Source organism: Lissotriton vulgaris, chromosome 8 (genome assembly GCF_964263255.1).
Source record: "Lissotriton vulgaris chromosome 8, aLisVul1.2, whole genome shotgun sequence".
Taxonomy (NCBI): domain Eukaryota; kingdom Metazoa; phylum Chordata; class Amphibia; order Caudata; family Salamandridae; genus Lissotriton; species Lissotriton vulgaris.
In genome coordinates this window covers 1,373,399,023-1,373,411,293 of record NC_141696.1, presented here as the reverse complement: position 1 = coordinate 1,373,411,293, position 12,271 = coordinate 1,373,399,023, and the positions used below count along the sequence as shown (strand labels likewise).

The following is a 12,271-nucleotide window of genomic DNA, read 5'->3' as shown; positions in this document are numbered from 1 at the left end:
ACTGGAAGCCCGTGATCATAGGAGGGCAACCTAAAGGGGTTTGGAGGCTGCGGGCGCCGGGGCGGGGAAGCATGAGTGGGATAAACTGTCCTAAACTCTGGCCATCTGTCACAAATGGTCTGGGGGAACTACATCCTTGGTCACAAAAAGGATGGGAAGCCTGTTGACTGTGGCAGCTGGGAAGTTATAAACGCGGTTGACAACCCCTTCCGGGGCACGAAAGGGGCTAAAGGTGGACTGGGGTTGTAGAGGGGCCAAAAAGAGAACTATGGGCCTGGCTATCACTCTGCTATCCTTAAAGCATTCCAGGGATGAGGCCGCCTTTTTACCAAATAGAGGAGAGCCATCAAAGGGCATGTCCATGTGCGAGACTTGGACATCCGCTGAAAAGCCAGTAATTCTCAGCCAGGCGTGGAGCCTAAGGGATACCAACAATGAAATCGCTCTACCCAGAGTCTGTTGTGTCCAGTCCACATACTGTGGATGACTTCGCTGCGTCTCCCCCGTCAGAAATAGCTTGTGACATATTGGCTTGGGCCTCCTCCAAGACTCAAGACAGCACATGCGTAACAGAGTCTCAGATCGTATTGGAGTACTGGCTCAGAAGGCACGGGTGTTGACCGATAGCAGTGCTAGGAGGGCAGAAAAGAACATCCTCTTCCCAAAGGTATCCAAGCCTGTTGAATTCCCTATCCGGTGGAGTGGTAGAGAGGGTGTCGTAATTAACCCTAGAAGTGGAGGCTTGGACCACCAAACTCTTCGGTGTAGAGCACTGGGAATGAAATCTGGGGTCCCCAGGAGCAGGTCAATGGCGGTGGGTAACTGTCCCGTGAACAGGAGCCCCTGTGCAGGGCTTGGACCAGGCAGGACATCAGTAAGGGCTTCACTAAAGGGGAGAAGTGGTTTAGATGGAGCAACTCCCGGTCTAAGCCCCTCAGTCAAGAGGTTTGTCTTGACTGCCATTAAGGGCAACTGAAGGTCCAATACCTCAGCCGCTCTGCACACTACCATAGTGAATGAGACACTTCACCCCATAGTCACAATTTGATGAAAGACCAACGCAATGTCCGGCGAGGTGTCTAACCAACTGGCATCCGACAGTTCCTCATACCAATTGTCCTCATTATAATCTAGGGGATGCTGATATCCATAAGGGCCATCCGACCCCTCCTATTCACCTCCCTCTCCAGCCTTGTCAAATGTAAAAGTCATTGGTTCCAACCCGGAGGGCATGGTCCAGGTGGGCACCAGAACTGGTATCAGACGACATCTGTCCGGTTCCATGTCCGAGTGAGGAAGGATGCTCGGTATGGTGCCACTGTGGGGCCTTGGCAATGCCAGATGTGTCCGCACTGGAACAAAGGTCTCGGTCCGCAGGCGGTGCTGCTCCAGATCCAACACCGGATCCAAGAGGCCTGACTGGCACCAAGGAGGAACCCGCCAGCAGAGATCCAATGGGGGCCCATCCCCAACTCGTGGGGCCTGAAGGCGCTCCAGGGAGGATTGGGCTGCCCAAATATGAGGTGCATGATGTGAGAAGTTGGCCCGATATGCAACGTTCGCTATTCTAGCGACCGCTATGTATCGTTCCAACGACCCTTATGGTGTTTGGTTGTAAGTCAACCTATAGACCAGCTATCCTAGTAGCGTGGATACGAGCAGTCTAAGGCTAAAGACTCGAGAGGGCGCGTTAAGCCAGCTGTTTACCACACATGTACCCCTTGAACACCCAATGAAAGGACACCACACAAGTGTTATGAAAATAAACAGTATATTTATTAAGAATCACAACAGCCCTGTACTCTTTATGAGGACAGGGTACTAAGCACAACCAAATCTCTTTAGCAAATACTTCAAGTGCACGTTTAAAGACAAGTGTCCGAGGACACGGAAAGGTTAAGGCAAGTCGGAAGCGAGGGACTCGGGACCCTAGAGTAAGGAGGCTATGCAGGCACCGAAATGCCGAGTTACCTAGCCACGAGGGCTGCGGCTGCAAGTCTTACAGGCGTCGGGGTCTTCGCTGACGAGCCAGGAGCCGGAAGAAAAGGAGTTGCTGGCCGGCGACCAGTGGTGTATAGTTCGTAGAGATTGATGAAACCTGAAAGCAGAGGGGACCAAGTTCGTACTACTAGCCAGTAGTCAGAGGGTACCAGGAAGGCACCGGTTGGCCGTCACCTCGACCAGGTGAGTGGGCGACGCTCGGCTCTGCAGTCTCACGGACCAGGAGGCGTTGTCGGCGACCACGGTGGAGGTGCGAGCTGTCCCACGACGGATGTCGCTGTCGGCGTCTTGGGTGGACCAGGAGGGTCCGGGGTGCTTCTCGGAAAGATGGAAGCAAGGGCCAGTCTGGAGCAACCAGACCGGCAGTGTTGATTCTTGGTCGTCGTCACGGAAGGGCACAAGCCAGCGGCAAGTGACCAGACAACGTGCTGAGCAGCGAGCAGAAGGGCCCCACGCAGATCGTGGAGATGCTGGGAGACTGCACTTCGGTGCTGGAGCGGCTCAGGGTCGGGGCTTCTCGGACCCCAGAGCACTCACCAGAGAGTTACCTCGATGGTCGTGCTGGTTTTAAGAGCGTGCAGGTTCTGATGATGGCCGGTCCCTCGAGGTCTCGTCGCACCCACAGATCACAGCTGAGCTGATGACGTGGGTAGAGGTCAGAGGTGCCAGGGAAGCCGGTTCTCGTCGAGCTGGGCCGTCGGATTCCTTGAGGAAGGACTTACAGCAAACCGCAGAGTTCTTAGATGGTGCCCGCTGATGCAGGGTGACTACTCCTTAGCCACAAGGGAGAAATCTTAAGAAGAGTCTTGAAGTCCTTTCGTAGAAAGTATTCTTGATTCAAAGATGATCTAATTTGGAAGGGTCCCCGCTCCGGCCTTTATCCTAAAGAAAGGGGTGGGTACATGACTAGGTCCTGCCCTAAGGGTGGGACCAGGAAGGGGGGTAGTTACACCCCTCTCCCCTGCCGGACTTTCCCCAGGCCAGGGCTGTCGCCCCTGGAACTGGTTCTAACCGGCAGATGCGTAGTGAGCACCGGGGTGCCACTCCGCAGTCACCTTCTCGCAAAAGCCCTACCTACCCAGAATACACAAACCCTGTCTGGGACGGTGCGAACACCGCCCTTGACAGGAAACCCTTTGTCCAAGTGCTCCTCGCTGGAAGGACTCCCAGCAGCAGGAGGTCAGACTTGTGTCTGTGGTGGCAGCATCCATTTTGTGGAGCTGAGGCCTTCGTTAACTTTAACCGGGGTTCACAGTTACGTACATGTCGTGTCCCTCTAGAAGGGCGGAATGCTAACCTCGTCGCCAGAGGTGGTGAGAGGGCAGCATCCCGATTCGTATGACACCTTACTCGACATGTCTTGATAACGCGACACCGGAGTTACCGATGTGGTACGCGTTATCATGGAACAGCCATTGGGTCTCGATTCCGCAAGCTGCAACCGGGCTCGGCTCGGGCCAGAGCTTAGTTCACGCGAGCCCATGCACTCTGCCTTCAGGATTGTCAAGGCCTGCCATAGGAGTGACTGATAGGAACTCGGGTGTCCATTGGAGGGTTAGATATAGGGCTACTATATCTACAGCAAAGGGTGATTACACGACTTTGCCCCAGCTGTCATGCAGCCAGTTGTGTCAAATTTAGGAGGCCAGCCAGGGGTGGCATAATACATGCTGCAGCCCCTGACGGCCCTGGGTACACCTACGCCCTGGGTTACAGGGTCTGATAAGGTGGCCCAGTACCAATTGGTAAATGCACCTAGGGTACATCTCGTAATTTATAAAGAGAACAGCCAGGCTGTGGGTCTGATTGGCAGGCCCACAGCCAGAGGAAGTCGTAAACCAGTGAAACAAAAGCAAAAAATCTGGGTGATCATAGGATTGCAGACCCTACTCTCCTACATGGTGACCCCCCCCCAAACGTCGGAACAACTAACTAACCTTGACCAGGTAAGTCTTCTTGTTCTAAGTGGAAATATCTGGAGAGCCCATCGGCATTGCCATGATCAGTACCAGGTCTATGTTCCACTGTGAAGTCCATCCCCTGTAGGGAAATGGACCACCTAAGCAGTTTGGGGTTTTCACCCTTCATCTGATTTAGCCACAAGAGGGGCTTATGGTCGGTCTGAATCTTGAAGTGAGTGCCAAACAAGTATGGCCTCAGCTTCTTCAGGGCCCAAACCACAGCAAAGGCCTCCCTCTCAATAGCTGACCAATTCTTCTCTCTAGGGGTCAGCCGTCTGCTTATAAAAGCAATGGGCTGGTCTTGACCATCAAAATTCAGTTGAGAAAGAACAGCTCCCACACCCAACTCAGAAGCATCTGTTTGGACAATGAATGGTTTGGAGTAGTCCGGACTCTTGAGGATAGGCGCCGTGCACATGGCCTGCTTTAGGTCATCGAATGCTTTTTGACAGCTCGCTGTCCACTGAACCTTTTTTGGCATTTTCTTACTTGTCAGTTCATTTAATGGTGTCACGATGGACCCATAGTTCCTGACAAACTTCCTGTAGTATCCAGTCAGGCCCAAGAAAGCTCGACCCTGAGTCTGGGTGGTTGGAGGAGCCCAGTCCCTGATTGACTGTATCTTGCTCTCCAGTGGCTGAACCTGACCTCCACCTACAAGGTGGCCCAGGTATACAACCTGTGTCTGCCCTATCTGGCACTTGGTGGCCTTGATAGTGAGACCTGCTGCTTGCAGTGCCTCTAACGTCTTCCGCAGGTGGACCAGGTGATCCTCCCAGGTGGAGCTAAAGACAGCAATATCGTCAAGATACGCCGCACAGAAGTCATCCAGCCCAGTAAGGACATGATTCACCAACCGTTGGAAGGTGGCAGGTGCATTTTTCAGACCAAAGGGCATCACCACGAACTGATAATGCCCACCAGGGGTTGAAAATGCTGTCTTAGGCTTGGCGTCCTCAGCTAACCTGATTTGCCAATACCCAGCTGTCAGGTCAAACGTGCTTAAGTAGTTGGCCGAAGCCAGCCTATCAATAAGCTCGTCTGCCCTTGGTATTGGGTGGGCGTCAGTCTTAGTGACTGCATTGAGACCCCTGTAGTCTACGCAGAACCTCATCTCTCTCTTACCACCCTGGGTGTGAGGTTTCGGCACTAGAACTACGGGACTAGCCCAAGGGCTATCCGAGGGTTCAATGACTCCCAGCTCCAACATTTTCTGCACTTCACTTTTGATGCAGTCTCTGACGTGATCAGGCTGCCTGTAGATTTTACTCTTTACGGGCAGGCTGTCACCAGTGTCGACTTCATGGGTGCACCAATCGGTCTGACTGGGTGTCAGAGAAAACAGATGTCGGAACGACTGAAGAACCTGTTTACAGTCGCTCTGCTGATGGTCGGAGAGGCTGCCGCAAAAGACAACACCATCTACCGAGCCATCGTCAGGATTCTGAGAGAGCAGGTCGGGGAGAGGGTCACTCTCCTCCTCCTGTCCCTCATCTATGGCCATGAGCAAACTCATGTCCTTCCTGTCGACATATGCTTTTAGCCTGTTGACATGAAGCACCCTGTGGGGGCTCCGGGGAGTTCCCAGGTCGACCAGGTAGGTGACCTCTCCCTTTTTCTCCAGGATGGTGTGGGGCCCGGACCATTTGTCCTTGAGTGCTGCTGGGGCCACTGGCTCCAACACCCACACCTTCTGTCCGGGCTGGTAAACAGTCAAGACAGCCTTTTGGTCATGCCAAGCTTTTTGGAGTTCTTGGCTGGCCTTAAGGTTTTCGGATGCCTTCTCCATGTATTCAGCCATCCGCGAGCGGAGGCCGAGCACATAGTCCACTATGTTGGCTGCAGGCTTTTTGAGAGGTCTCTCCCATCCTTCCTTCACCAAACACAGGGGTCCTCTTACAGGATGCCCGTACAAAAGTTCAAAAGGGCTGTAGCCAACCCCCTTCTGTGGGACTTCTCTGTAGGCGAACAAGAGGCAGGGGATCAGGACGTCCCATCTACGCCGAAGCTTTTCCGGTAGTCCATGAATCATCCCTTTTAGGGTCCTGTTGAATCTCTCAACAAGCCCATTGCATTGTGGATGATAGGGTGTAGTGAACTTGTAGTTGACACCACATTCCTTCCACATAGCAGTTAAGTAGCTCGACATAAAGTTTGCACCTCTGTCGGAGACGACCTCCTTAGGGAAGCCCACTCTGGAGAATACTCCAACTAGGGCTCTTGCCACAACAGGGGCTGTAGTGGTCCTAAGGGGAATAGCTTCAGGATACCTGGTGGCATGATCCACTACCACCAGTATAAACTTGTGCCCTGATGCTGTCGGTGGTTCCATGGGACCGACGATGTCGATCCCCACCCGTTCAAAGGGCACCCCCACCACAGGCATTGGTATAAGGGGGGCCTTTGTCGTGCCACCTGACTTACCACTGGCTTGGCAAGTGACACAGGAGCGGCAAAACTCCTTGGTATCTTCGTTCATGTGAGGCCAGTGAAAGTGCGAGACAAGCCTGTCCCACGTTTTCGTCTGGCCTAAGTGACCTGCTAAGGGAATCTCGTGGGCCAAGGTAAGTAGGAAACCACGCTGAGACAAGGGGACGACCAGCCTCCTGGTCATGCCAGGCTTGGGGTCTCTTGCCTCAGTGTACAGGAGTCCATCTTCCCAGTATACCTTGTGGGTACCTGTGGCGTTCCCAGCAGCCTCAGCAGCAGCCTGCTGTCTGAGGGGTTCAAGAGAAGGGCAGTCTAATTGGTCCTTCCCCAGATCTTCCCTTGAGGGTCCCCCTGAGCCCAAGAATTCAACTTGATCAAGTTCGAACTCTCTCGGCTCAGTTTCCCTCAATTCCTGTAGGTCAGCCTCCTCTGAGACTTGATCCTCGACCTGGGGCAAGGGGGAAGGCGCAGCCTTAACCCTACTGCTCTTTTTCTTGGGAGGTGTCTGGTCCGTTGTTCCAGGATCCAGCACCTGTTCAGTGGGGCATTTCCTGACCTGTGACCTAGTCACAGCGAACACATGTGCTGGCAAACCTAACATTTCCATGTGAGTCCGGTGCTCCACTTCTGACCATTGTGACGACTCCAAATCATTGCCCAACAAACAATCCACTGGGAGGTCTGGACTAACTACAACCTTCTTTTGGCCAGTTACCCCTCCCCAGGAGAAAGCTACAATTGCCATACTGTGATTGGTAGTGACATTGCTTGCATTGGTCACCAGGAATTCTGTACCTGGCATGATCTGTCCAGGGTCCACAAAGTTAGGCGTCACCATGGTGACGCTGGCACAAGTGTCCCTATAGGCCTGAGCCATCTTTCCATTTATGAAAGGCGTCTGTCTGTATTTGCCCAAAGTATTGGGGCTTACGTCAGGGGACACGTCTACGTCCCCTGTACTGACAAGGACAGCCTGAGTGAGTGTGCCAACTAAGTTGTCACGCCCCTCAGAACCCAGGGTTAACCCTACTAAACCCTTGGGAGGCGCACTACCACTGCTGACTGTACTAGGGGGCACAGGTGCCTTAGGGGCTGCAGTGGCAGGAGTCTGCCCTCCTCCTTTCTTGGTGCACTCACTAAACCAGTGAGACTTACTTTTACAGTACTGGCACCATCGTTTGGATTGGCCTTCTTTCTTCTTTTGGGGAGCCTGACCCCCACCCTCTTTGGGTTGTTGGGGACCTGTCGAAGACTTCTGGTCATTTTGTTCCCCCTTAGAATCTTTACCCTTCTGGTCTGCTTTCTTCTGACCACCTTGATTCTGGCCCTGGTTCTGTTTAACTCTCGTACGAACCCATTTGTCTGCCTTCTGCCCCAATTCTTGAGGAGAGGTCAGATCCGAGTCGACAAGATGCTGATGCAACAACTGGTTCTGACAATTGTTTAAAATTTGTTCTCTCATCATCAAATTATACAATCCTTTGTAATCAGTAACCTTACTGCCCAGCAACCAGCCCTCAAAAGCCTTAGTGGCACAATCGACAAAATCAGACCAATCTTGAGACTGCGTTTTCTGGGTATCCCTGAACAGCACCCTGTACTGCTCAGTGGTTAGGCCGAACCCTTCAACGAGTGTATTCTTCAAGACTTGGTAATTGTTGGCGTCCTCTACCCTTGTGGTGAGGAGCTTGTCTCTTCCTTTACCTTCAAAGGAGAGCCACAAGATAGCTGCCCACTGACTCTGGGGAACGCCTTGCACAGTGCAGGCCCTCTCCAAAGCAGTAATCCATTTGTGGATGTCGTCCCCTTGTTTAAAGGGGGGCACTATCTTCCCAAGGTGTTTCGTATCGAAACTCTTTTCCCTATTACTAGGTACGTTGCTGCCACCAGTGGGGACTGCCCCACTTAACTGTTGCTCTCTAGCGAAAGCAAGCTTTTCCTTGGCCAGGGCAAGTTCTTCCCTTTCGATCCGCAGATTAGCTGCCCTTTCCTTCGCTTCGTACACTCTCCTCTGAGGGGACGTCATCCCTCTTTGAGAAGAGTTGTGAGAGCCGTTGGTATGAAGGGATCTGCCAGAGCCTCTTGATAGAGATCTGGCTCGTCCATTCCCCATGTTAAGCTGACCTGATAGTGGCCCCAGGGGTCCCCCAGTACCGCTATCATGTTTGCTTAAGTTGGACCTGCTTAGTCTGACGACTTCTACCTGTCCCTTATCTGCCTCGTCCCCAGAGAGATCCTCATCCTCATCCTCCTCCACATCCTCGTTCTCGGTTGCGAGATGAATGAGGTCAGGATCGTCTCGGGTTCCCTCGAGGGGAGGCATGTCTCCTTCTGGATTAGAAGAGCTACGAAGTTTCTCAGCTCTCCTGGCATCATAAGTCTCCAAGAGACCAATCAGAAAGGACGTTGTGGGGTTAGACCCCTGCTGAATCTTCCGGGAGTGACACAATCGTCTTAACTCCTTGAAGCTCAGCACAGTATATCCTGAAGGGATGACCTGTGGAGGGTCAACTGACACAAGGGGAGACTCAGAGTTTCCTCCTTGGCCCGACATACTGTTTCTAGTGTGGTGTAAGTGATGCACCTACCTACACTATGTGTTTTCCTACTTTTCCCTTGCTAAGAGCTGTAGCCAAGGTGTGCTAAGCCTTGAGGAGCTACAACAGCTGGTTCAGTAGAACTCAGAGTATTCTAAGCTTTAGTTATATGTACTAACAGTACTTGTGCGATCTTTCAACAAGATATTCTTAGGATACGTGTGGTAAAACAACAGCAAGCTCAAATCCCAACCGCTGCTCACCAATGTGAGAAGTTGGCCCGATATGCAACGTTCGCTATTCTAGCGACCGCTATGTATCGTTCCAACGACCCTTATGGTGTTTGGTTGTAAGTCAACCTATAGACCAGCTATCCTAGTAGCGTGGATACGAGCAGTCTAAGGCTAAAGACTCGAGAGGGCGCGTTAAGCCAGCTGTTTACCACACATGTACCCCTTGAACACCCAGTGAAAGGACACCACACAAGTGTTATGAAAATAAACAGTATATTTATTAAGAATCACAACAGCCCTGTACTCTTTATGAGGACAGGGTACTAAGCACAACCAAATCTCTTTAGCAAATACTTCAAGTGCACGTTTAAAGACAAGTGTCCGAGGACACGGAAAGGTTAAGGCAAGTCGGAAGCGAGGGACTCGGGACCCTAGAGTAAGGAGGCTATGCAGGCACCGAAATGCCGAGTTACCTAGCCACGAGGGCTGCGGCTGCAAGTCTTACAGGCGTCGGGGTCTTCGCTGACGAGCCAGGAGCCGGAAGAAAAGGAGTTGCTGGCCGGCGACCAGTGGTGTATAGTTCGTAGAGATTGATGAAACCTGAAAGCAGAGGGGACCAAGTTCGTACTACTAGCCAGTAGTCAGAGGGTACCAGGAAGGCACCGGTTGGCCGTCACCTCGACCAGGTGAGTGGGCGACGCTCGGCTCTGCAGTCTCACGGACCAGGAGGCGTTGTCGGCGACCACGGTGGAGGTGCGAGCTGTCCCACGACGGATGTCGCTGTCGGCGTCTTGGGTGGACCAGGAGGGTCCGGGGTGCTTCTCGGAAAGATGGAAGCAAGGGCCAGTCTGGAGCAACCAGACCGGCAGTGTTGATTCTTGGTCGTCGTCACGGAAGGGCACAAGCCAGCGGCAAGTGACCAGACAACGTGCTGAGCAGCGAGCAGAAGGGCCCCACGCAGATCGTGGAGATGCTGGGAGACTGCACTTCGGTGCTGGAGCGGCTCAGGGTCGGGGCTTCTCGGACCCCAGAGCACTCACCAGAGAGTTACCTCGATGGTCGTGCTGGTTTTAAGAGCGTGCAGGTTCTGATGATGGCCGGTCCCTCGAGGTCTCGTCGCACCCACAGATCACAGCTGAGCTGATGACGTGGGTAGAGGTCAGAGGTGCCAGGGAAGCCGGTTCTCGTCGAGCTGGGCCGTCGGATTCCTTGAGGAAGGACTTACAGCAAACCGCAGAGTTCTTAGATGGTGCCCGCTGATGCAGGGTGACTACTCCTTAGCCACAAGGGAGAAATCTTAAGAAGAGTCTTGAAGTCCTTTCGTAGAAAGTATTCTTGATTCAAAGATGATCTAATTTGGAAGGGTCCCCGCTCCGGCCTTTATCCTAAAGAAAGGGGTGGGTACATGACTAGGTCCTGCCCTAAGGGTGGGACCAGGAAGGGGGGTAGTTACACCCCTCTCCCCTGCCGGACTTTCCCCAGGCCAGGGCTGTCGCCCCTGGAACTGGTTCTAACCGGCAGATGCGTAGTGAGCACCGGGGTGCCACTCCGCAGTCACCTTCTCGCAAAAGCCCTACCTACCCAGAATACACAAACCCTGTCTGGGACGGTGCGAACACCGCCCTTGACAGGAAACCCTTTGTCCAAGTGCTCCTCGCTGGAAGGACTCCCAGCAGCAGGAGGTCAGACTTGTGTCTGTGGTGGCAGCATCCATTTTGTGGAGCTGAGGCCTTCGTTAACTTTAACCGGGGTTCACAGTTACGTACATGTCGTGTCCCTCTAGAAGGGCGGAATGCTAACCTCGTCGCCAGAGGTGGTGAGAGGGCAGCATCCCGATTCGTATGACACCTTACTCGACATGTCTTGATAACGCGACACCGGAGTTACCGATGTGGTACGCGTTATCATGGAACAGCCATTGGGTCTCGATTCCGCAAGCTGCAACCGGGCTCGGCTCGGGCCAGAGCTTAGTTCACGCGAGCCCATGCACTCTGCCTTCAGGATTGTCAAGGCCTGCCATAGGAGTGACTGATAGGAACTCGGGTGTCCATTGGAGGGTTAGATATAGGGCTACTATATCTACAGCAAAGGGTGATTACACGACTTTGCCCCAGCTGTCATGCAGCCAGTTGTGTCAAATTTAGGAGGCCAGCCAGGGGTGGCATAATACATGCTGCAGCCCCTGACGGCCCTGGGTACACCTACGCCCTGGGTTACAGGGTCTGATAAGGTGGCCCAGTACCAATTGGTAAATGCACCTAGGGTACATCTCGTAATTTATAAAGAGAACAGCCAGGCTGTGGGTCTGATTGGCAGGCCCACAGCCAGAGGAAGTCGTAAACCAGTGAAACAAAAGCAAAAAATCTGGGTGATCATAGGATTGCAGACCCTACTCTCCTACACATGACCTCCTAGAATTCTTTCAGTTGGGAGGGGGCCGCTGCGGCTCAGGGAAAGTTAGGGAAAGGCTGAGTGGATCCAGTTTCAGGCCTGGGCCTGGAGTGTCGACCGTCCCATGCCTTGTCTGAGGATTTGGACAGGTGCCGTTAAGTCCTCTTCGACTTCTTGTGGTGGAACTTACTTGACGATTTCAAACAAGACTGCAGCTGCTGGGTCCGGCTCCAGGATCTTAGGCGCGACTGGACTCTTAGGCAGTGAGGAGCTTGAGAGAACGCTTCCTCCGCATTTTTGGGTGCCTGGTGTGGCAGTCCTCGGAGGTCTTGGAGTCGTGGTCCCCCTACAACCACCTCAAACAAACCAAGAGTGGGTTTGCGACCAACATCTGCCTGTGACAGACACAACATGGTTTGAAACCAGTAGGTTTTCTTTGGGGACATCCGCTCACACCAGGAGAGAAATCTCCCAAAAAAGTTTGACTAAAAGTCGAGGAAATAAAACAGTCAAAAAATGACAGGGTAGCTCTTCACAGATCAGCGCTACCTGGTGTGGAAAGGAAAGAACGGATGTCGGAGTGCCAGGGTAACGCCTAAATAGGCACTGCGGTTACTTCCGGTGTGAAGACCGAATAGACCACCTACCGGCGCACAAGAATTTGTGGCTAGAAGTCTCTATCAGATTTCTTTGTTACCATTTACTTCAGTGGGATATC

The 12,271-nt window shown here is 53.0% G+C and overlaps 1 protein-coding gene across 6 annotated transcripts in view; it reads right to left on the bottom strand.

Moving 5' to 3' along the window:
- ITSN1 (intersectin 1) overlaps positions 1-12,271 on the bottom strand; it is a 1,645,471-nt gene that overhangs the window by 433,098 nt on the left and 1,200,102 nt on the right. The gene's annotated exons all lie outside the window — the stretch shown is intronic.